Raw genomic sequence first — 25723 nt, 5'->3', positions numbered from 1 at the left:
GAGCTATAAGACAGGATAAGTGAAGCTAACCCTCATCACTGGAGAAGGATACACTTGCATTTAAATGCCATCTAGAAACTCTCAAGTCCTTTGCAGACCCCCTAAGAAGGACAGGTCTCTACCATGAGATAAGCCTGTGTTTCCTTTAGTTATTAAAACATACTCAAAAGAATTGCCTGTCACATACTAGGCAGTACACTTGACATTGGAAACAGATTGTAGAATCTCCAAGCTAGAGAGGTTCATGCATTTGAAGGATTCTCATTTAGGTATCAAGTATCTGTTAAAACATATTTGTTGATTTTTATTGAAAAAAAGTTTTTAATTTCCAGGGATAAGAGAGTTAGTTATGGGAGGGGAATGTCTGAGTTTAACTAAATTGAAAGTGCAAATGGGACCCCAGTACTCCTTCTTATGCCTAAGACGTACACAACTGTTAAAGAAGTCAAGACCCACACCTGGGTTATGTACACGACTGGTCACTAGAATGTTGTATGTAACTGCTGGTGACACAAGTGACTCAGAAGATACTTTAGGCTCTGACTGTGAAGATTTGCTCATAATACAGAAGAAAGTGGTATATCTTTGTATAGACAAACTATTTGGATCATCTATTTTAAGTAAACAAAATAAAAATTTATGTACATACTCTTTAATTATGATAGATTGAATTATTTGCTTCCAATTCTTCCTTATCATAGGATTATACATTATATGCCCTTTTCCAAGTGACTTCACAGGGTAGCCTACTAGAGGAGGCAGGGTGCTCTCCCCAACATGTTGAATTCAGGTTTGGCTGTCACTTGCTTTGAACAATGAAAATGGGTGCAAATGACAGTATACCTATTTTAAGCTGAGACTCTTACAGGAATTGCATATGCCCTACACATGAACTTCTGTCCCTCACCAGGAGATACCATGGGCTGGGTAACTTGTATTCTAAGCAGAACATGGAGATACATGAATTAGACCTGAACCCAGCCCTCAGCCTGGAACCCCGAGCTGGGAATCTGAGTCTTATACAAGTGAATTACAGCAACTCACAAGCTCATGAAAGAAAAATAAAGGCTTGCTTTCTTTAAGTCACTGAATTTTGGAGTAGTTTTTTTTTTATGTAGCATTATTATACCAATAGCTGACTAATAGAGTAATATTTCTTTCCTCTCTAGGAGTGTTTTGAAATTGATGGTGCATCTAACAACTCATAGCATTGTAGGATCAAGGAAATTCACTAATTATACAGTTAATCATTTAATTAGAATTATAGGAAGTGGTACAAAAAGGATGCGAAGAGCACAAAACACAGAGACCTAATCTAATCTGAGAGTCAGGAAATGTTTCTCTGAGGAAGTGACATTGAGGCTGAGCTCTAGCGTTTGGCTAAGCAGAGTTGGGGGCAGGGAGAGAAGCATTCCAAACGAAGGGAACAATCTTTGCAAAGTCCTTAAGGTAAGAAAGAGAAGCTCACTTCTTAAGGAGAAGTATCTGGAAAGCAGAAGAAACAGGAAAATGCCAAGAGAATGGAGGTTGGTGAGATTTACTACAGTATTATGGGCTGAACTATGTGTCTCCTAAACTTCATATATTGAAGTCTTACCACCCTGTACCTCGGGATGGGACTGTATTTGGAGATAGGGTGTTTAAATTAAAAAGAAGTTATGAGGTGGGGCCCTATATCAATCTGGCTGGTGTCTGTATAAGAAGAGAAGACTAAAACACAGATACACACACACAAATAAAAAATAAAATAAAACACACACACACGAAGGGAAAATCATGTGAAGACTTGGGAGAAGGCAACCTTTTATAAGACAAGAGAGGCCCCAAAAGAAATCAACCATATCAGCACCCAGATCTTGGACTTCTAGCCTTCAAAAACTCCAGAATTATGAGAAAATACGTTTCTGCTAACTAAGCCAGCTAGTCTGGCACTTGGTTATGGCAGTCTGTCTTAGTACATTCAGACTGCTAGAACAACAATACCATATATTGGGGGACTAACAGAAAACAGAAATTTATTCCTCATTGTTCTGGAGGCTGAGAAGTCCCAGATTAAGTGTCTGGTGAGATTCAGTGTCTGGGAAAAGCCCACTTTCTTTTCATAGACTGTCATCTTCTCGCTGTGTTCCTACGTTATGGAAGGGGCAGGGGACATCTTTGGAAACTCTTTTATAAGGACACTAAACCAACTCATGAGGGCTCCATCCTCATGACCTAATCACTTCCGGAAGACCTCACTTCCTGATGCCATCACATTGGAGGTTAGGATTTCAACTATGAATTTTGGGGGGATACAGACATTCAGTTTTTTGTAACAAATTATATACACTACAAGCCTACTCCTAAGTACCATGCCCAGAAGTAGTAGCTGCTTAGTATATATTTGTTGGATGAATTAATGATGGAAATGAGTAAGCCATGTGAAATATGGCATATTAAAGGTTTAATTTTTTTTTAATCTAAAGAGCAATAGAAGGTTATTGATGATTTTAAGCAGGAAAGTAAATTTATCAGATTGGTTTTAGCAAATTTTCTGTGGCTGCAGTATAAATAATGAATTGGAAGGGAGGAGAATTAGGAAGTTGTCACAACAGGCAAGGGAAGGACAGTGGTGGCTTACACTAAAGCAGGGACTGTGGAGATGGAAACAAGTGGATTAAAGACAAATTCAGTAGAAACATCAAGGGAGCTGGTTGGTTGGTTGGACAATGAAGGAGAAGGAGAGGTCAGGATGACTTTCTGGCTTGTGAAATTGAGATGGGAAACCCTGGCGGAGATCCAGATTTGTGAGGAAGCCCACTGGAACTCTTTGTGGCAAATTGAAATGCCTATGGGATGTCAAGAAGAGACTTCCAGTTACAGGATTATTACAGTGTAGATAGTCTGAAAATTCTCCCACCACAAATACTAAAATTCTAGATGCAATAAAATAAACCCTCTTCGGTCTGTACTTGCCTTCACAAGACAGTAAGAAACATCACCAGGGACCAAAAGGAAGAGAGAACCGAGAGCCCACGTGGTAATGATATAAACTAACAAGGCAGGTGGTAAATAAGCTAGGGTAGATAAGGTGATGGTTATATCTCAGAAACTTAGGCACTTTCATTTTCATACTCAGAGATATACAGTAAACAAGGCCATGGAAATTCTGAAGGGAGATGAGGGAGGATGTTGAAACTGAAACTTACGTAAATCCCGTATCTTTTAAGGGCTACTCATTCAGTAAAATGGGAGACAGGAAATAATCTGCAAACTAGCAAAAAGAGCTAGTTTAGCCTTGGCGCAAGGTAGAAAATAAGCCTCCCTAGAGAATTTGTAAGCATAGACATGTCATGTAATTTATATGATTGAACACCAATCATCTGAGCTTGGTATTCAAATTGCATGGCTTCGGGGCAGCCCAGGTGGCTCAGGGGTTTAGCACTGCCTTCAGTCCAGGACATGATCCTGGAGACCCGGAATTGAGTCCCATGTCGGGCTCCCTGCTTGGAGCCTGCTGCTCCCTCTGCCTGTGTCTCTGCCTCTCTCTCTCTCTCTCTCTGTCTCTCTCTCTCTCTATGTCTCTCATGAATAAATGAATAAAATCTAAAACAAACAAAAAAAAAGCTGCATGGCTTCCAAGACTCCATGTTGAGATATCAGTGTAGTCCCAGCAGAAAAGAACTGAGAGCAAATCTAATGCTATACAACCTTATCCCAGGCCATATGTGATGTCTTCAGCTGAAGCCAATCAAAGATGAGCTCACCATTCAAAATTCCAAAACATACAAGGTAACAATCCACCTTAAGAGATTTAGGAAAGAGAAAAAAACAGCAGAATTATACTCCCAGGAATTGCAGAACTATCAGATAATAAGAGATAACAATAATCAGAGAGACTGTAACACATACAGCTTTAAAATGTCCAAAGCATTAGAGAAATGGCTTCAGCTGAAGCCAATCAAAGATGAGCTCACCATTCAAAATTCCAAAACAGGGATCCCTGGGTGGCGCAGTGGTTTAGCGCCTGCCTTTGGCCCAGGGCGTGATCCTGGAGACCAGGGATCGAATCCCACGTCGGGCTCCCGGTGCATGGAGCCTGCTTCTCCCTCTGCCTATGTCTCTGCCTCTCTCTGTGTGTGTGTGTGTGACTATCATAAATAAATAAAAATTTAAAAAAAAACTTTAAAATAAACAAAACAAAAAGCAAAATTCCAAAACATACAAGGTAACAATCCACCTTGAGAGATTTAGGAAAGAGAAAAAAACAGCAGAATTATACTCACAGGAATTGCAGAACTATCAGATAATAAGAGATAATAATAATCAGAGAGACTGTCACACATATAGCTTTAAAATGTCTAAAGAATTAGAGAAAGAAAAATAAACGCATTAAAAACAAGATACAGATAGATTTGAAAACGAACCAATTAGAAATTCTAGAAATGTGAAATATTGCCCTTGAAGTTAAATATCATCACTGGTTTTAAAGGCATATTAGATACAGTTTACGTGGAATTCATGAACTTGGATATAAATCTAGGTTATAAAAACAATAGATCTGACGTTATACATGTATTTATGTATATATAATTTACGCACACACGCCCACAAATGTATACACAAAGGGAGGTTCACATGAAAAAGTCCCTTATAATAGAAATTTCATAAGTATTTAGTAGAGGAAATAGGACAAACATCAACCCATTAAAGCAGATCATCTACAAAGGAATGCTAATGAGATTGACAACAGACTTCTCAATTGTAACATAATAGGCAAAGTAAAATAATATCTGCAAAATGTTGAGAGGAAATAGCTGTCAATCAACAATTCTATATTCATATATATTTCATACTCTATACCTATATCATTCAAGAATGAGGTCAAAATTAAATACTTCTTTCCAGATGAATAATGAGAAAGCTTATGACTCACAGAACTTTGCTAAAAGAACCAACTCAGAATGTTCTTCATAGAAACAAATTGATGAGCTAGAGGATATTATGCTAAGCAAAGTAAGTCAATCAGAGAAAGACAGTTATCATATGATCTCACTTATATGTGGAATTTAACAAACAAAACAGAGGATCATAGGGGAAGAGAGGAAAACAATATTACAAGACAAAATCAGAGAGGGAGACAAACCATAATAGACTTTTAATCACAGGAACAAACTGAGGGTCCCTGGAGGGCTTGGAGTTGGAGGGAGGAGGTAACTAACTGGACATTAAGGAGGGCATGTGATGTAATGAGCACTGAGTATTTTTTTTAAATGCCTATTTATTTATACATGAGAAACACACACACACACACACACACACACACAGAGAGGCAGAGACATAGGCAGATGGAGCAGCAGGCTCCTCACAGGGAGCCTCCTGTGGGACTTGATCCCGGGACTTCAGGATCACACCCTGAGCTGAAGGCAGACACCCAACCGCTGAGCCACCCAGAGCACTGAGTATTATAAGATTGATGAATCACTGACCTCTACCTTTGAAACCAATAATACATTATATGTTAATTATTAAATTTAAATATAATTTTTAAAAGGTGAAATACAAAAAAGAAAGAAAAAAATTGAACCCAGACAAGAATTAGTTGTAAGAAGCAATAGTGACAAAATAAAGTGGTAAATACATAATAAGTCTAAATAAGCATTTTCTGGATAAAATGAAAGTACCCATTTGGGGCATAAAAGAAGATGAAAACATCACTTTATGGTAGTTACTTCTGTGGGAAGAAGGGCTACACTGGCTAATTCAACTATGTGAGTAAAGTTTTATTTCTTAAGTTAGATAGTGGACAAAGGTTATGATTCTATAACTCCTCATTTCTTTTTATGTATATGAATGTGTCATAAGAAATTTAAAAATCAATAAATTATCTTTCTTTTAAAGCAGAGTGGATCTGAAAGTCTGAAAAACAGCAATAAGACAAGTGGAGAATAAGCAGATTTTAAGTGTCATTACATTTTTGTATTAGTTAAAAAGAGGGTAAACATATTCATTAACCTTGGGCCCTACAAAGTTAAAGTAAAAGAATGGAAGTAAAATATATGATTTCCAAATAAGAAGAAATTTTATTTTATTTTTTTAAATATTTTATTTATTTATTCATGAGAGACACAGAGAGAGAGAGAGAGAGAGAGGCAGAGACACAGGCAGAGGGAGAAGCAGGCTCCATGCAGGGAGCCCGATATGGGACTCGATCCCGGGACTCCAGGATCACGCCCTGGGCTGAAGGCAGAGCTAAACCACTGAGCCACCCGGGATACCCAAGAAATTTTAAAAGATACAAACTCAATTGACCCAAAAAAAGCAAGAAAGAAGGAGAACAGAATGATAGTAAAAATAATTAATAAATAAATCACGAAACATAATGGAAATAATTACAAATATAGAAGACATCACAATATATACAAACAACCTAAAGTTGCTTAGCTACAACAGATATTAAATGATTGAGTTTGAATTGTAAACATTTAGATAAATAATTTCTACTGAAAATGCATCCAAACCATAAGAAGTTTGAAGTGAACTTTTATGAAAAGAAACACAAGAGAAATACCAATTAAAGAAAACAAACAAACAAACAAACAAAAAACAGGGGCACCTGGGTGGCTCAGTCCATTAAGTACCTGCCTTCAGCTCAGGTCATAATTCCAGGGTCCTAAGATCAAGCCCTGCATGGGGGTCCCTGTTCCAGGGGCAGCTTGCTTCTCCCTCTCCCTCTGCCTGCTGCTTCTCCTGCCTGTGCACTTCTCTCTCTCTCTCTCTCTGTCAAATAAATAAAATCTTTAAAAACAACAACAAACACAAAAATTGGTGCTGCTATATTAATATCAGAAAAACACTTTAAGGCAAAAACCATTACTGAAACATTGTTACAAGTAATTGTGGCCAGCTCATGATGATAAAATAAGTGACTTGAATGATATAGCACTTCTGAGCTTATAATCAACCAATAGCATACATTCAAAATACATGAAGTAAAAACTGATTAAATTTTAGGGGAAAAAAGACAAATGTGCAATTACCGTGGAAAGAGTTTTAATGCTCTTACCTCAGTAATTGGTAAATCAAGCAGACAAAAATCTTAGTAAGGATATAGAAAATCTGGACAAATTATGCTATAATTGATAACTATTGAATCTTGAAACCAAAAGTTTGAGAATATGAAATTTTTTGAGGCAAATTGGAATATTTGCTGAATTGATCACTGAGTCTGAAATAAATCTCAACAAATACAAGAACTGACCTAAACAAGATTAATTTCGAAATTAGAAAATGGAGTTGAGTACAATGCCATTAAATTAGAACTCAACAACAAAAATCCACATACATTTGAAAATGCAAACTACACATAAATTAATTTATGCCTTGAAGAACCAAAGGATAATACAAATATTACATGGCAAATATTGAGTGATACTTCGTCTCCTTCTTGAATAATTCAGTCTTAATTCTATTAGGGGAGACAGAGTAGGGAGTTGGGGCTGCAGTGGCTCAGAGGAGGAGATCAGAGCCCAAGACAGATGAGGAGAACATCCACTCGGGGATGACAGGCACTCTAGCATGAGGAATCCGCCTGAACCAGATGAGAAAGTGTCCACAGAGGAGAGTCAGAGCCCGGGCAGGAATAGGAGGGCATCTGTGTGGGGAAGTGGGGAGCAGTGGGAATGGGGATTAGTTGCATGAAGTGAGGCTGATCACATAAGTGAATATCTGAGGAAGTGTGGAAGCTAGGCTTATATAGGTAGTTATATATATGGAAAGTGAAAAAACTGGAGTAAACATGTGATATTGGAAGTGTCAGCATGAACCCGTGGCTGATATGTATAGATAGATAGAAATAAATTTGGTTGTAAATATGTGGTCTAGGTGTACATAAACTTTCTGGTTCTGTCTTCTGATAGGGCCTGGAAACAGCAACATGCTGATAACAATGAGCACATATAGCACATGGATCTTGGCTTCTAAATACCATTGGCCAGTTAAAGGAAATCGGACTTCCTAGAGAAATGGCTGATGCTGGGGCTGGAGAGAGGAAAAGTATAAGAAGAGCCTGGAACTTGTGCCAGACACCAATGAAGTATTAAAAAAAAAACGATGGGGACATATGAGAAGGCCCTAGAAGCCAGCTTAAAGGGCCTTACATCAGCTGTAATTCGAGTATTAAAATTAATATTAAGAGTAATATGATAACAGCTTATAGAATTTACAATATTAAGCAAAACAGTAAACCATGAGACCATATCAGCATTAATAAATAAATTTTAGTTTTATGAAGAATGGGACATGTATATAATTTCAAAGTACCTCACCACAAAAGAGGGTGGGGAGTAAGTTATAATGGAAAAGCCTAGAAGACATCACCTTTATGGTGGTCAAAAGAGGTCAAAGAAACTCAGTTATTGAAATTATGCATGAACTGGTGTGATGCATTGAGAGGAACTCAGTATCACTTCTATGACCCTGTGACCCGAATCTAATCATGAAACGTCAGACAAACGTAAACCGAGGGAAATTCTACAAAATAACTAACCTCATCTTCAAAAGCATGAAAGTCATAAAAATCCGGGACAGACTGGATTCACAAGCCAATGATTTGGGAAAAATAAATGAAAAGCCAGTGTTTTCACCTCATATTAAATGAAGACCCCACAGATAGGCTGAAGGAGGAAAGAAAGGAGAAAACTGGGATGCCTGGGTGGCTCAGAGGTTGAGCGTCTGCCTTTGGCCCAGGGCGTGATCCTGGAGTCCCAGGATCGAGTCCCACATCGGGCTCCCTGTATGGAGCCTGCTTCTCCCTCTGCCTGTGCCTCTGCCTCTTTCTCTGTGTCTCTCACAAATAAATGGATAAAATCTTAAAAAAAAAAAAAAAGAAAGGAGAAAATTGTCAGAAAGGAAACACAGAGTTTAAATATTGGTGATGCTTCTGTGAATGGGGCTTTGGCCACCCTCTCACACCTAAGCTGGGAGAAATGTCCATGGTTCAAGGAATCTGGGAGCAGACAGCTATCTGATCTTGTATCTTGGGGGAGCCCAAAAAGGCCTCCAGCCTTACAAATTCCCTGGTGCCCACCATAACACAGGAGCAGTAGAAGACAATGGCTGTGTGGAAGTTCAGGTAACCAGTCAGAGACAGCCTCTATGTTCCAGACATCCCAGTGTGTCTCTGAAAGAGTCACATGATTTCCTCAGGCCTAAAATGCAGAGTGTTTAGCCTAAGAGGTCTGGTTTAGGGTAGAGTTGCACAAGTGAATAGGGTGGTGACATCTTGGAGACTTGCACGGATTCACACTAGAGAACCAGGATTGTTAACATATCTCTCAGTGAATGTCATCATGAACAGATGACTCTCATCTGAACACTCTGTTTCTTTGTAAACTATTCTTTTTTCTAAAGATTTTATTTATTTATTCATGAGAGACACACAGAGAGAGGCAGAGAATTAGGCAGAGGGAGAAACACGCTCCCCATGGGGAGCCCGATGTGGGACCACAACCCAAGCCAAAGCAGACGCTCAACCACTGAACCATCCAGGTGCCCTCTTTCTAAACTATTCTGAACATAGTCCCCAAAATATCTCAAGACTCTTTTACAGGATATCAGGTAGGTGGACGGATGGATACATGGATGCATGGGCAGGTGGGTAGATGGATAGATAATAAAAGGGCTAAATAAATAAATAATAAATGAATAAATAAATAAATAAATAAATAAATAAATAAATAAAAGGGCAGTCCCTAAATTCATCACCTCCAAGCCACTGTGTTACCAGACTGCACGCCATGAAGAATGCCACTAAAAGAATAGCTAAATCACCCTCATTCACTCATGCCCATCCTCACTCTTCTCTCTAAGATCAGCAGTAACTGAGAGTGGGAGAAGAACAGACTCTTAATCATTTTCATCTGAAGCCAAAATAGCCCAAGGTCAGTAGAAAAATCAAGTGGCTTTGCAAAACAGCACAATAGAAAAAATTATCATCGGGAGTTACAGACACTGAAAAGTATTTAAAAAAAAAAAAAAGGCATTTTTTCCAAGTGTCCTGTTTAGTGAATAAAAATAAATAAATAAAGGGCGTTTGGATTATTTTCACCTTGTTTGGAATCTTTGCTTTTTCTCTTGGCCCTGCTACATTTTTATTTGTACATTTAGGGAGATCTTAGCAGGAGCAAATTTGTTATTCTAAAGCAGTCTACAGATGTACACTCACACAGCATAACCACATCACAATTTTATGCAGGATTTTTTTTCTTCTGTCTCAGATTTGGCAGTTCTTAAAGGAAAATGTGGAAGCAGTGGCGTGTCACAACCGCTATTAGAGAAGTCCAAGGGAAAGGAGTGCAACATGGTGATCAACCTTGGCAGTCCCCACATACAGCATGATTATGTTGTAATACTGTTTGATGCAGTAGGATGTTTGATCAGTTTCAAGAGATGAGTATCACCTCACTTCAAACAATATGATACAGTCTCATTGTATGGAATTATGGCTGCTGTCAATCAGCATATGGCATAACCCTTAAAGTGCCATCTTTGAGGAATGTCATAAAAATGATTGCAACACTTGCATTAATTAGTAAGTTTTTACACGAAAACCAAGCATAACCTGTTAAGACAATTTATCTGCTGTATCTCTGTTCATTTTTGTTATCATAAAAATACGTATATAACCCACACACGCATACGCTCAGCTGATTAGCTCAACTGATTAGAACAGCCGTGCTAATAACAGAGATACCATAAGAATGAGTCCCCTACCCCTGTGTAGATCGGTGAGCTATACTTTATTCTGTTCTGTTCACACCCCTACCTTGACCAACTATCCCATCAACGTGAGAGGTGGATGCAAAATAAGGGTAATAACAGTAAATTACCACTAGGTCTATGTTTTTGGCAAAACAAACTCAAAATTTCCACTTGCCAAATGATAAATAAATGGCATGTGGATATGTTTGATAGGATAAATACAGATTCAGACTCTTTTGAATGCCATTAATTTCATTCTGTCAATGTTAATTGTTAGATACAGCATTTTAAGGGAATAAGAATTCTAATCTTTTTTTACATTCGCTATGGAATATTTTCCCTTTTGCTTGAGTCTGTGTTTCTTTGTTATCAATTACTGTCTTTGTCTTAGGTTTTGCCGTCTTGACTCCGGAATACCTGTTGTTTCGATTTTTCCCACTGTATTCGTAATTAGAGGCATTATTGCTTTGACAGGGTATATAGTAATTTGACCTGGGACTTAACACACTTTCTCAAGGCAGCTAATACCCCCATATTCTACTGTGTTTATGGACAGTGTGTATATCACTAGGGTATTATGTGCCTTATTCCCAAGGAATCCCTCTTCCACCATGTTTCCTGGCATTCTCCTTCCCACTTTCCCACCGGGTCCTCTACTGCCATCAAATGAGAAACCACTTGTCATGGATAACCTTCCAAGACGGCTTCTGATGATCCCTACCTCTCAGTGTTCACAACATTGTCTAATCCTCTCCCCTTGAGTATGGGCTGAACCTAATGACTTGCTTTTAGTGATAGAATACAGACAAAATGATTGGATGTCACTTCCCTGATTAGGTTGAAAAATACAACTTCTGTCATAGTGCCATATTCCAAACCCACAGAAACTGTAGGATAGTAAATGTGTGGGGTTTTAAAGCACTACACTTTAGGTTTATTTGTTACATAGCAGTAGACACCTAACACAACTACTATCTCTCAGTGAGCATACCAGGTAGCTCACTACACTCCTTTTGTAGTGAGTACTAAAATAGTAGGGCTGGAGATCTTTACCCTTTTGCCTTCAGAATACGGACAATTCAATACCCAAGGGCAGGCTACAAGGAAGTGCTGACCAAGTTCTTTTCTGTAAAGAAACATATGACACCTTTAGGACTTTCCCACAAAGATCCTGCCATTTTTCATGGGCAGGAGATACTGACCAGTGTTCACTCTTTGGGATAGAATGATAAAAGTGCAATTTCTTTTTCTATGACAAGGTTTGGCACATAAACAGACTAGGACTATGGAGATACAGAATGGTTTTTATTCATGTTGCTAATGGTACATTCTTAGACACATCTGTTTGTTTCACAGATTCTTTCTCCCATCCTCACATCATGTCAGCAGCTTGGTGAGTGTGTGGTGGACAACCCCACTGGAGCCTTCAAAAGTGTTACAGGTAGGTTGTCTTATTACTGGTAGTAAGATGACTTGAAGAATGCATTCTAAAACAGTGTCATAGGGATCCCTGGGTGGCGCAGTGGTTTAGCGCCTGCCTTTGGCCCAGGGCGCGATCCTGGAGACCCGGGATCGAATCCCACGTCAGGCTCCCGGTGCATGGAGCCTGCTTCTCCCTCTGCCTGTGTCTCTGCCTCTCTCTCTCTCTCTCTGTGACTATCATAAATAAATAAAAATTAAAAAAAAATTTAAAAAAAAAAAAAAAAATAAAAATAAAACAGTGTCATATACTTTGTGGACTGTTTTACTTACTTAATTACCCACCTGAATAGAGGGGAATAGTAATGAAAAGTAATTATAGTCCTCAATAATCAAAAGCTTCTCATTTTAAAGTTTAATACATAGATTTGATCTTTCCTAAGTGTTTTTAACCCAGTAAAGAGATCTTATTTCTTTGATTCACATCTACTGCAAAGACACACTCCAGTAAGGTGTTAGATAGGAGGAGAAGGAAGTCAATTTGGCACTTGACATTTTCCATGGCTGGGCCATGTGTGATTTATCAAATGATTGATTTATTTAAAAGGTCCCTATGTAGTCTAAGATTTAAGGCAACAGTAAGGAAAAAAAGAAAACAATGTGATTATTTTCCTTATTAGATTATCAACGATTTTTTAAATGAATTCTATCCAGGCTAACATATAGGGAAAATGGCTTATGTGTAGTTGGTGGGAGCATAAACTGACACAACCTTTTTAGAGAATAATTCTACCAAAATACTTCAACATTTTAAACCCATCTTGTGTCTTAGAATTTATGCCAAGAAAATAAATCTGAACTTGAAAAATATTAAAAGATATTTATTGAAATGTCCTTTATGAGAATAAAAAATTAATATAATCAAAATATCAATATACAATCAAAATAGAGCTAAATACATTACTAGATATATAAAATATGAGCTAGCCAATTAAAGAGAGACATTTGTATTATGGAAAGGTATAAGCATGTATTGTTAAATTTTTAAAGTCAGCCATTGAAAGAAACATACATGTATTTTGGTTCCAATTTTGTTTTAAAAAATGTCGACGTTTAATGTGCATGGACGAACAACATATACTAAATCATTAAAACTGGTTTTCTTTAATAGAGGAATTATTGTGAGATATTTGAATACTTTCCAGTGAACATGCATTATTTATTAGTGAGAAAAGACAGCTATTTTCACTTTGAAAAATTCTAGATATTAATTTTTGCTTTTTCTCCTTTGGTCACTGAAAAAAATTCAACACATAATCATCTGTTTCGTTTTGTCCTTTAATTGTTCATCTATTTTTTATTCATTAGCTCAGTTGGCATTTATTAAGCATCTATCATGCATCCTGTGGTAGTCGCTGAAGAAACAATATGGAATGATTCTTGAATTTGTGTGTCATCTTTGCAGGTATTCCACCCACCACAAAATTATAAATGTCCCAAAACTGGTTCTGTAATACATACTGTTAAAATAACCTCTTTTATTTAGTTATTCTAGTGTCCAGAACCTTGCTGATGGTGTGCCAAGGGTTCAAAGAATACCTTTTAAGTTCAAGGTATTTATTGCTAGAGGAGTGATTTTTGAACTTATGAAATTCAAGACTTGAGTTCAAATACTAGAATATGTATTGGAATGGATTTAAAAATTCAAAGCCCACTAAACAATTAAGCAATAACTCCAGGAATAGTAAAGTCTTAGTATGTCTATAAAAGTATCCAAAATATCCAATTGGGATAAGCTAGTCTCAGAGTTCCCACTGACCATGGAGTCAGTGTTGGAGCAGAATTATCTATCCTCCAATAACATCTGACCGGTTAACTGTACTGGTATGAGCATATATGTAATCGATATGGAATAGGTATGTGAATACACTCACAATGCATTCTCATATATACATATTTGGGAATCAAAGATTTAGCAACCGTGTGCACCCTTTGCTAATGATTTGAAAATTTGCATAGTAGAGGACCTAGGTGAGTCAACATTCCATCAGGACAGACATCAATAGTTGCTCGCTGATGAGCTTTAAGCAGACCAATGTCTGATGGTACACTTGTCGGAGGGTAGGGTTCCGGCTCAACTGTTTCAGTGGAGACTCTCTGAGGATGCAGAATTGTCAAAAATGTAAAATTATTTTCAGTAAAATTGAGATCTTTGTTCATATTTTTTTAAGGGACTGCTGGTACTTGGTAAAAACAAAAACAAAAACAAAAAACAACCACCAACAACAAAACACAACAACAAACAACTCATTGGAATGGTTCATTCAAGGAATACTTGCCCTTTTTCCGGAGCTTTTTATGTCTTTCCCACAGAAACTCCCAGAGACTTAATATGCCACCCTCCTTTTTTTCATTTCTCCGTCATTAATCAGATCACACGTTGAGAGCAGAACAGAGGTGGAAGGAGAGAGGAAAAAGAAGATATGAGCAAAGAAGACAAGACAAAATGCAGATAACAAATTGAATATGCATACACAAACCACAGTTTCTCCATCTATCAATATGAGAATTTCAGGCTATTGGCTGGCTATCGATAATGACCACACTTGGAAAGGTGTTCTTTGGAATAAATACAGTTGTGTGTGACTTAAAAACCAGACAGCAGGCCCAAGATAGAGTCCTTTATACTAAGCCCGTGTGCCAAAACTGAGACTTAATTACCATTTTGGCTCTTCTAGAAATGGAATCTTAAACCAGTCAGTTGGGGATCCCTTGATCAGCACCAGATAGGCCCCTGCCATCCCCTAGAGGGGAGTGACCCTGCAATCTCCAGCTCCTTTTTTGTCTAGTGTAACTTCCTGTTCCTGCTCCCTGCAACCTAGAAAGGTGTCTCATTTGGTACACAGCTCCACAGAGCTCCTTTCTATCTGCTAGGTTGGATGCCGTCCTATTTGAATCAATTGTTGCTCATATAAACTCTTAATACGCCTCAGTTTATCTTTTAACATAGGCTGCAATTACCTTGAGATCTGTGAGACATGGCTCAGTTGAAAAATTTCTAGGCTTGACATTGGGAGCTACAGGTTCTGGTCCAAGCCTTCTCAAAGTGGCTGTGTAATCGAGAGCACATTATTTGTCCTACCAAGTGTGCATCAGTATCCCCATTTATTACAAAAAAAAGGTAAGCAATACTTAACCCATCCATCACATACCTAATGTGAAAATATGAGACACGTCAAATACACGAAAGTGTTTTAAAAGATTCAAAACTAATTGCAAAATTCAGTCATTAAAACCAAATGAAGATTTTTTTGGGGGTGGTTGTTGACTGAGCAGAATATTATCATTAAACCATTAATGGATGAGTTCAGTTAATAAAAGTGTGTGACTTGTGAAGAAATGGATTGGTATTAATTACAAAAATTATATCATAATTAATGCACTCATTAATGATCCACCAATCAATATCAATTCAAGGTTTATTATTTTAAGGAGAATGGGCAATTAGCAGTTTGACACCATGAAAAGGAGATAGCCAACGGACTGATGGGTCCCCATCAAGTTTAATTTTAATTTGTTTTAAAAGTATCTTCTTTAGGAGTGAATTTAAATGCACATCGCTCTTTCTCTTTTCAGAAAATGAATATATATGTTGTTTAAAAAGCATATCTGAATGACAAAGAATCAAGTCTGGCGAGAAATGAGCACATCTTCTAAATGGGCTCGATGGTATGGGTATAAGTTCTACGCTCTCACATAGTAATATAACTGGATTGCTCTTTAAATTAAGTGAATTTGTATGTCCGCTCTCTCTTAATGGAATCAGTTTTGATATACTCTTTGTTCGTGCTGTTACGGGCTTCAGTCTAAGGGTTCTTTGTATTAACTTTTTAAAGTTACATTACAAAGAGGTTTTAAGATTTCCCAACAGGCTTTTATTTAACCAGAGCTTTTGATCTCAAACCTGCTGGGACCTAGTGAAATCCTCACCAATTCTCCAGTAACTCCTCACTATTGGAATTTGAAAAGACCCACCTGAAGGATTGAACTCCCGGTATGGTTTCAGCCATCCTTCAGATCACTCTATTTAAGCAGACAGCAAGGGGGTCTAGTGCACCCTTTGTGATCTGCTAAGCAGCCTAAGGTGTCCTTTGCATAAGTCGTACTCCTAAGGAAATAAAAATCAGGAGGACACAGACCTATATTCCTTATTTCCTGCTATCTTCAGTTAAAGGGGGATTGCAGGGGGTCTGGTTAACATCTTTTGCTACCTAAATACCTTTTGGACATGGGAACTCCATAAAAGAACTTTCATTGCATCCATTACCCTACTGCAGTGCATAACAAATTAGATTTAAAAGGCTACTTTTTTCCCCTTACAGCTATTTCCATCATTTTCTTTAAAATTTCAATTTAGTGTCGAGTGATAGACTATTCTATAATATACTTTAAAACTCTACAATTGCCAATTACACTGAGCATTATTTCCAAAGAATTAGGCTTTACTATTATAGACAAATTATAGTTTAAAGGATAAGATAATTGATTATGTCCAAAATATGTTAAATATAAAACTATATCAAGTAAACACTGTTTCTGAATAACTTTTCTTTAAATATAGATGGGTATTAATTTTTTATTTGGCCCCCAATTCCCATTTTTCGAAAGGCAACTTCAACTGCCTCTGAAGTTGATAGATACCAGTGCCACCTACTAAAGGGTAAAATAAAATTCTCCATTATAATATTCAAGCTTTTTTATTTATTTCATTTAAAAATTCCATTGTGCAGATTTCTAGGCTCGTAAACAATGAGTATGGAAACGAATAAAACTTTGTAAAAAGCACAATATTTGCTGTTGTATATAAGAACAGGTTTACCTTTGGAAACTTCTATATAACTATCTTTACCTTTCTGTTAATGAGATGCAAAAACTCTTCATTATTAAAAAAATTTTTTTTGGCTTAAGGGGAGGAAAATATGTGCCACCAAAATATGCCACTTTGGCATGTGATTATTTTGAGCTGAAGGCAATTAAAACCCAGCAGACTAAAGAAAAACTTTCTCCTCTCCTTTGACTACTTAAAATAATTTAGGTAGGGAGCCTGGTCCAGAAAGAAAATTATCAGAGATAACTTTTATCTGAAAGACCTATAGCAGAATGAACATCTACTTACCAAACATCTGTTCTCCTTGTTGTCTTTTGAATTACTGTCCTTCCCTTTAAAGCCCTGAGCCCCAACCCCATTTCTTAGCTCAGGATGGCATATAAGCCTCAACTGCTTGATTTACCCTTGGGCCTCATATTTTAATGGGCTCCTGTACATAGGTAACTAAATTTGGTTTTCTCTTGTTAATCTGTTTTATGTCAATTTAATTATTAGACCAAACAAAGAACCTAGAAAAGTAGAAGAAAAAAACTTTCCTCCCTTAAAGACTTTATATTGAGAGAGGTCTAGTGACTCTTAGGGTGTCATTGTATCAGATGTTATTATCCCTGAAAAAATCTCAAATTAGCTTAATGCCAAAGAATTAGAAATAAATACATATTTCCAGATGTGTAACATATTTGCTTTTCAGTGCTCACTGTTTGAGGGAATGCTCCCTCATGCCACCATATAACATCTACTACTAAACCATAAAGGCAATTGGAATCAAGATGATTTCCCCCTCCTTGAGATCTAATGTGACTTTAGAAAAGTAGCCTGGAATAATCTCAATTCTGGATATGTGGTAGAGTTGGCAGGTGATGTGTTCAATTTGGGTTTCAGGAATGTTGCCATACTTAGAGAAGATGGCATAATTATTCCATATCTCACCTTATTAATTTCCACAAACATTTGTTACATATCTGATTGGTAGGTATTTGAGTAGTTGTCTGATGGAATATCATCTTCTGCAGTACATAGTATCCTATTATCATAGTAACAGTCCATAGTTAACATAGATAAGTTATTATGAGTTATTTCTCTGAGGAAAGAGGGCTCAAAGATGCCGCAGAAATGTGAGGATGGTGAGGATCACATAGAAAATGCTTTCCAGGGACTCCTGGGGGGCTCAGCGGTTGAGTATCTGCCTTTGGCTCAGGTCGTAATCCTGGGTGCTGGGATCAAGTCCTGCATCAGGCTCCCTGCATGGAGCCTGCTTCTCCCTCTGCCTATGTCTCTGCCTCCCTCTCTCTGTCTCTCGTGAATAAATAAATAAAATCTTAAAAAAACAAGAAGAAAATGTTTTCTGACTTTTATGGATAAGTGTTAATTTATTATATGCTGTATAACAGCAATCCCCTGCTCATTTGTTAAAAACAAAAATTCTGTGCATTTTTATGTATAGGGAAAAGATATAATAAAGTATTTCTCATAATCCCAAATTTACTCCATTTCACTCTTCTTTACAATGTAAACAGTTTTGGAGATGGTTGGTTACTCTGCAATATCTATCAGTTGAAAAAAATGTGTATCACCTATGATTAAAAAATTATACTTCCCAAAATTTGACCTTCAGAAATACTTACAACATTGGTACAGCTGCAGTGAGAAGGATGTTCACTATTGCATTATGAGAATAAAAACTGCAGTGAATCAAAAGGCTTATCGACACGGCACTGCTAACAAGACATCCAGCAGCACGGTCATAGCTGCTCTCTTACCAACTGCTAAACAGCACCTCTCCATTCCACACACCAACCATTTTCAGGTAGATGTTGTTAATATCACATTTTACGGGTTCAGGAAGTGAAATCCAGTGAAGTTGAATAACGTGTCAAAATCACGGAATTACTAATGGTCGAACTAGAATTCGGACCCAACCAAGCCAATTGGTTGCAGAGCCCACGAATCCCTAACTGCTTGTACATATTCAAAGAATGAGACAATTTTAGACATGAAATGGAAGAGAGGTCTAAGAAATATTAAATATAGAAATTAAAATAAATTTAAAAAATGAAGTCACTGAGAAGAATTATAGGATGCTATCATTTTGGTAAAAAGTATATCCATATACATTTAGAATATAGAGAGAAAAAAATTTTTAAAGACTTTATTTATTCATGAGAGACCCACACAGAAGAGAGGCAGAGACACAGGCAGAGGGAGAAGCAGGCTCCATGCAGGGAGCCCGACATGAGACTCGATCCCAGATCCTGGATCATAGGATCAAGACCTGGGCTGAAAGCAGACGCTCAACCACTCAAGTGCTCAACCGCTGAGCCATCCAGGCACCTCTGGTGAGAAACATTTGAAGGAATATTCACCAGACTGTTTACATAAGAGTTTCTGCAAGACTCTTATATTTTGCTTTATATATTTCTGTAATATTTAGATATTTTATATATATGATTAAAAATACAACAAAGATAGTTCTTTAAAATACCAATTTAGGGAATCGCTGGGTGGCTCAGTGTTTTAGCACCTGCTTTTGGCCCAGGGCATGATCCTGGAGTCCCGGAATCGAGTCCCACGTCGGGCTCCCTGCATGGAGCCTGCTTCTCCCTCTGCCTGTGTCTCTGCCTCTCTCTCTCTGTATCTCTCATGAATAAATACATAAAATCTTAAAAAAAATACCAATGTATAATTAGGAGAATCAATAGAAGCAATGAATTATTTCATCAACATACAGCATTATTTTCAACATCTCTAATGCTGGCAGTCAATTTGGCCTTCTTATAACAAAGCAGAAATAAATTACATGACATAGAATTTTCGTACTATTGACATTAATTATCACAGTCTGTTTTGAGGGGGATGGTATCCTATGGTTTGAAAAAGCAGCAGGGATGCCTGGCTGGTTCAGTCAGTCCAGTGTGCAACTCTTGATCTCAGGGTCATGAGTTTGAGCCCACACTGGGCATGGAGTCTACTTTAAAATAAATAAATAAATAAATAAATAAATAAATAAATAAATAAATAAATATTTTTAAAATAAGTAAAAAAACAATAACACTGAGAATGTTTTCCTTGTGTAAGCAAGTTTTGCAAGTGACCTGTCTTATAACTATAGGATTAAAGCTGTCATATCAATAGAGTTATACTTATTGTTACTTCTCATTCCCTATAACACAAATATTTACTCTTTTACAATTTTGGGGAAAGGGAGATTCTCACACCCTGCCTAATATATAAAACTGCTTACTGCTTTTGCATTTATAAATTGTTTACACCAGCAGGCATTGCATCCAGGTTCCTAGGAAGGGAAAAAATTCTGTGCACTTTATTCTGAAGTTACAAATGATATTTGATACACTGCCGGGTTAAACACAGGGTTTCGGCTGGCTCTAGCCCTACTTCTTACATTTCAGCATTGAAAAAAAAAAAATCAGTCATGGGTAATGCTTTCAAAAACTCTAATCCAAAGCTTTGCTTATGGATATCATATGATTTTAAAAGGTAATAAAGAACATTCCCTGTAATCAAGGGTGAGTCAAGGAAAATGGCACACGAGGCAGTAAGTCAGCCAAACAAAAACTTGACCCAACACCAAGCTCATTGTCAAAACCACAGCTGTCACATCAACCAATGAGACCTGAACGAGAGGCAGCCAGGAAGTCAGGTGCCGAGGCTGGAAAGACTCTGTTCCAGATCCTTTGGCAGTTGGCCCTTCAGCTGCTGTATCCCCAGTGTGGGCTCAGGGGTGTTGGATCTGGTTTTGGACCACAGGAGGGGGAGTGACGTGAAGTACGATCAATACTGTCAACAGCAAGATTGTCAAGTTAGTACTGATAATATATTCATGGGAAGATACACTGTTTGGCTGTTCGGGCTCTACGGAAGGAGGGCCCACGGACAATGCATGCAGCGACTCTGACAACACAATCTACGCCTCTGCCCCTACAACCTGGCATGGGGTTCAGTTTTCCTTCAACCTTCGATTCCTGCAGGTAGTGTGTCTTGTTTACCAAAGAGGGTCTTGCAAACTATGGAGACAAGAGTGAGTAACCAGGTTTAAAGGGGAAATATGGTTAGAAGGAACATGATACTCGGATTTTAAAAAAAGAAAATGGATTTTTGAATTTGGCATTACGAACAGAGAGCTGTCATGTTTCTTTCCTTCAATAGAGAAAATAAGTGACCCAAAACAGAAAATAAGTGACCCTTGCTGTGATTAGCAACTCGCCGTGTCTGCTTAGTGTCAAGAATGCTGCTAGTATCTAATGAAAATTTATAATCATAGATCACCTCTTCAAAGAAAAATGACTAAACAGAGAATATATCTTTATGTCGGGTCATCTTATAGCACTTTTAAAGCTAAGGAGTGTCCTGCTTGCATAGAGCAGATATTGCATATATGTTAACCAACAACTGATCACGACTCACTGGATCTTGAGATTGTCTTTGAAATTACCCCCAGTCACCCAGTTGCATGTTCTCCAGGTTTATATTATTATGTTCTCACTTTGGTGGTGAGACTTTGTATGCAGTTCATGAAAATTTTCTGTATTGGTAGACACATTAATCCACTGTAGTGAAGAGCATCTGGTATGGGACCCTGAGCATAGCATGTTCTCAATAAATGTTTGCTAACTTTTATAATAGTCCCTGGGAATTGTGAGACATTCTGGGGAGTATGAAGGACATTATAAGTTCTTAACTTTTGGTGGCAGATACAGAAGGAACAGAACAAACACAAATTAAATATAATAGAAATATGCTAACATCTACAGAATTTTAAAAATTATCTCATTAGACACATGCATAAAGAAGAGGCATTTTCTTAGTGGCCGAGATTAACTTTCCAACGTGGTTCCAATGGAGGAGATGGATACAGTTTATGATAATGGGTAACATTTATTAAACACCTACTACTGACCAAGTACAATGTTAACAGCTTTTGATATACTGATGATCTCATTTAATTTTCACGAGGACTGTAACATTATTATTTCCATTTTACAGATATGAAAGCTGGGGCTCAGATTTCAAAATCATTACCCAAGGTGGATTGGGAGGCAAGCCAAGGTCTGCAGCCAGAAAACGCTGTGATCTGAATGTTTATTTTGTGCATATGTTGAAAGCATGTGTTGAAATCCCAATGCCCTATGTGATGACTTGGTCATAAGAGTGGAGCCATGATGAATGGGATTAGTGTCCTCCTACAATAGACCCCACGGAGCTCCCTCAGCCCTGCTGCCGTGTGAGAACACAAGGAGATGACGGCTTTCTATAAACCAGAGATCAGCCTCCTGAACTGAGAGAAATCAGTATCTGCTGTTCAGAAGTTACCCCATCTGTGGTATTTTGCTACAGCCCTCCAAACAGACTAAGACAACGTATGACAATGCGGAAGAAGTTGGTGGACCGGGGGTTCCGGAGCATTGTTCAGGCATAACCATAGCTGTACCTTTGGGACTTGGGTGGAAACCAAAATATCACTTGGCAAGAACGTACCTCTGGAGCTCCAGTTATCTTTTTGACTCCTCAACAACTGCTGCTGAGCGCTGCCAGCCTCATGCCCCTCTCTGTGCCTGATGGCGCATCTCCTGCTTTGCCCTGGTACTCTCTGGCCTCCTTCGTCCCCTGCTGACTTCTAAGCAATCAAGCTTTCCTTGGCCACATGGTCTCTGCTCACTTCCTGCTTCCTGTGTGGATGCCCTTCTGTGTCTGAACTTCTCTCTCGCCCTGGCCTTCCCTGATGTCTTGAATCCACAGGCCCCTGACACCAACTCAGAGGTCAGCTGGCATGCATTCATATCCACACTCTGTGTCCTCAGGCCACTCCAGAGACCCAGCAGCCCCTGACAGGGGGCAGCAGCCTTTGGGTAAAGCACTCATCTCACATTGGATCGGCCTGGCCAGGGGCCATGGTTGGTTTCATGAGTCATCTTGGCTAGGTTATGGTACCCAGCGTCTTTGTCAAACACCAGTCTATATGTTGCTGTGAAGACATTTCTTAGACGTACGTGATCAACACTGAAATCAGTGGACTTTGTGAAAAGCAGATTACTGTCCACAGGGTGGGTAGCCCTCATCCAATCAGCTGAAAGCTTTGAGAAGAAAGATTGAGGCCCCCCTACAAAGAAGGAACTCAGCCTCCAGACTGGTTTCATGCTCAAGATGCAGCATCAACTTTCTCCTGGGTCCCCAGCCTGCTGCCTGCTCTGTCGCTTGCAAACTTGCTAGCCCCCACAGTCTACAGAGCCAATTCCTTAAAATAAATCCTTCTCTCGTGCTCTACGCACATTCACATCCCCTTGGTCTATTTCTCTGGAGAACCCTAATACACCAGGGGAGTAGGTTCACGATGCCAGTGAGCTCTGAGAAGAAAAGGCGTTGTGTTCAATCTAATCGGAGCCCATAAGAATGGAAACGAACTAGTTGATCTGAGGAATGAGTGACAAGACTAAGAATACCTTAAATAAATAAACATGAGATGGCTTTGAGTTGGCACATGGAATATCAGACAGTCAATCATACGAAAAGTTTCATTATATCTGAAGCTACTGCAGTAGAATGGCTTAGTATAATTTCAGCTTGAGGAAGGGAAGGGGAACTTCGTTTTATTCAGCATCTATTAGATGCCAGGCCCTCGTAGGTACAGGAAACGGTCGCTTAGTTATCCTTTATTTTCACAATATTTAATTATCTCGATATAATTTAATTTATAGCATTTAATGACCACAATATCCTGCAGAGTCGGACCCTGGGATGTAAGGAGGCCAAGTAGCTTGCCAATGGTTACTCAGAAAGCAACAGATGATTCTCTCTCTTCTCGACCGAGGATATCCAGACACAGTCGCTTATTACTTGCGAGGATGGACTGAACGTGTCTTCACCGCAGGACTGCTGTGCACGCTCTACCCTCGGTGTGGACATCTGCCCCTGCCTTAGGTTTTTTATCTTTAAAATTGCAGCTTGAATGTTCTCTTTAGGGACTCACTTTTGTCTCCCCCCAGGCTGAATCTGGGCCACTGATAGCTCTTCAAGTTCCCAGCCCTTTTTTTTTTTACAGTACATGTAATTATGCCTCTGTGCGCAAGCTTTTCTTTGAGTTTTCTCTACTAGACTGTAAGTCACATGAGAACAAGAACTGCAGCTATTCTGTTCCCCCATCTTATCTCTGGGCCCGAGGGAAGTATTTACCACCTGGTAGTAATAACTCAATGACCATGTACTGAATAAAGCTATTTGAATGAATTTGAAACCAAATCTTAGTTCGTGCTCTCTTCCTTTACATCACATGGCTTTCTGATTCTGTCCCCTAACAAATAACAGGTTTCTGACTTTAAAAAAAATAAAGAGGAAAGCACCTAGGCTCCTGTCCCCAACCCCTGCGCCGATTGAAACTCTGCATAAAAGGAAACCCATTTATAAATAGCCCCTCAGTGTTATTTTGCTATTAGTAAAATTTTCCCTCTCCAGGCTCAAAGCTTTAGAATGAGACTTGCCTCTTCTCCACCTCTGTTTTAGTCCAACAAACCACATTTTAAAACATCCACAAACTGTGGGACAGTAATTTTTCGATCTATGCTGAAGACCTTGAAGAAATTGTGAGAAGTGCCTGGGTGGCTCAGTCGGCTAAGCACCTGCCCTAGGCTCAGGTCATGATCCCGGGGTCCTGGGGTGGAGCCCTGCATCAGGCTCCCTGCTCAGTGGGGAGCCTGCTTCTCCCTCTGCCTGCTGCTCCCCCTGCTTGTGCTCCTCTCTCTCTCTCTCTGTCAAACACAGAAATGAAATCCTTTAAAGACAGAAGAAATTGTGAAAGCAGTCACCTTAAGTGTATCTTTGAATAAATATTGATTAATCCAAGAAAAATCAGAAACACAGGGACATGTCCTCAATGAGCCTCGGTGAGAATACTAGTTGAACCTCTATTTTTAAAGCATTCCAACTAAATGTATCAAAACTCTAGTAACGTACGTGTATTGACCATGAATGCTGTGCAAATCTATTATAGTCCATAGGGAGCACAATATTCAGACGACTCAACAGCAGACTGAATCTCAGTGACATGGGTTTTTAATGCCTGAATTCTGGAGCTGCTCTTGACTCACTAGAAAGCAAGGACGCTAAAAGTCAAAGTGCGCCAAACCAGAGGAAATTGCATATTCGACACTTTTTATTTGCCCTGCCCACTTACTAAAGTGTTTCTCAGATTTTTGAAGATTCAAACATCAGATGTTTTGCCGACCTTACAACATCTGCTTCAGATGAGTCAGGTAACCTTGAAGAGTATTCGTGTAGTGAAGATTTAGTTACAGGTTTGTACAATCAGTATCTATAAATATGAGTCAATATATTTATCTATTTGTTTTAGTTTTCAGTGACAAATTTAAAATATCTTCCATTGTGCAAAGTACAGATGGGATTCAACATTTGACTCTACTTTTCTGAATTTGAATTTGAGTTTGTGTAGTTCTATGACTCATCACTAATGGCTCTGCACACACACAATCAAACCTTAGTAGATCGTTCGTCGTCAGTTAATGTGTTCAGCTGGAAGTTACAGAAAGCTGAAAACTTGGTTTAAACAAGAGAGGTTTCATTATCTTCCTTAACAAAATGTCTGGAGGAAGGTAGCTAGCTGCTGGCCTTGGATCAATCTTTCAATAATATCAGGACAGATTTTATTTT

At 38.4% G+C, this 25723-nt stretch overlaps 1 long non-coding RNA gene across 1 annotated transcript in view; it reads left to right on the top strand.

Annotated features, from left to right (window-relative positions):
• The window catches only part of LOC125753002 (uncharacterized), a 31492-nt gene extending 7194 nt beyond the window's left edge, over positions 1 to 24298 (top strand). The window contains exons 2-4 of the long non-coding RNA XR_007403781.1: positions 12097 to 12181; positions 13528 to 15888; positions 22049 to 24298. This is a non-coding gene — a long non-coding RNA (uncharacterized LOC125753002). The remainder of the gene's footprint in view (positions 1 to 12096; positions 12182 to 13527; positions 15889 to 22048) is intronic.
• Positions 24299 to 25723: the final 1425 nt, after the last annotated feature.

The sequence above is a fragment of the Canis lupus genome, chromosome 19 (genome assembly GCF_003254725.2).
Source record: "Canis lupus dingo isolate Sandy chromosome 19, ASM325472v2, whole genome shotgun sequence".
NCBI classification, from domain to species: domain Eukaryota; kingdom Metazoa; phylum Chordata; class Mammalia; order Carnivora; family Canidae; genus Canis; species Canis lupus.
This window is presented reverse-complemented; position numbering and strand designations above follow the sequence as displayed.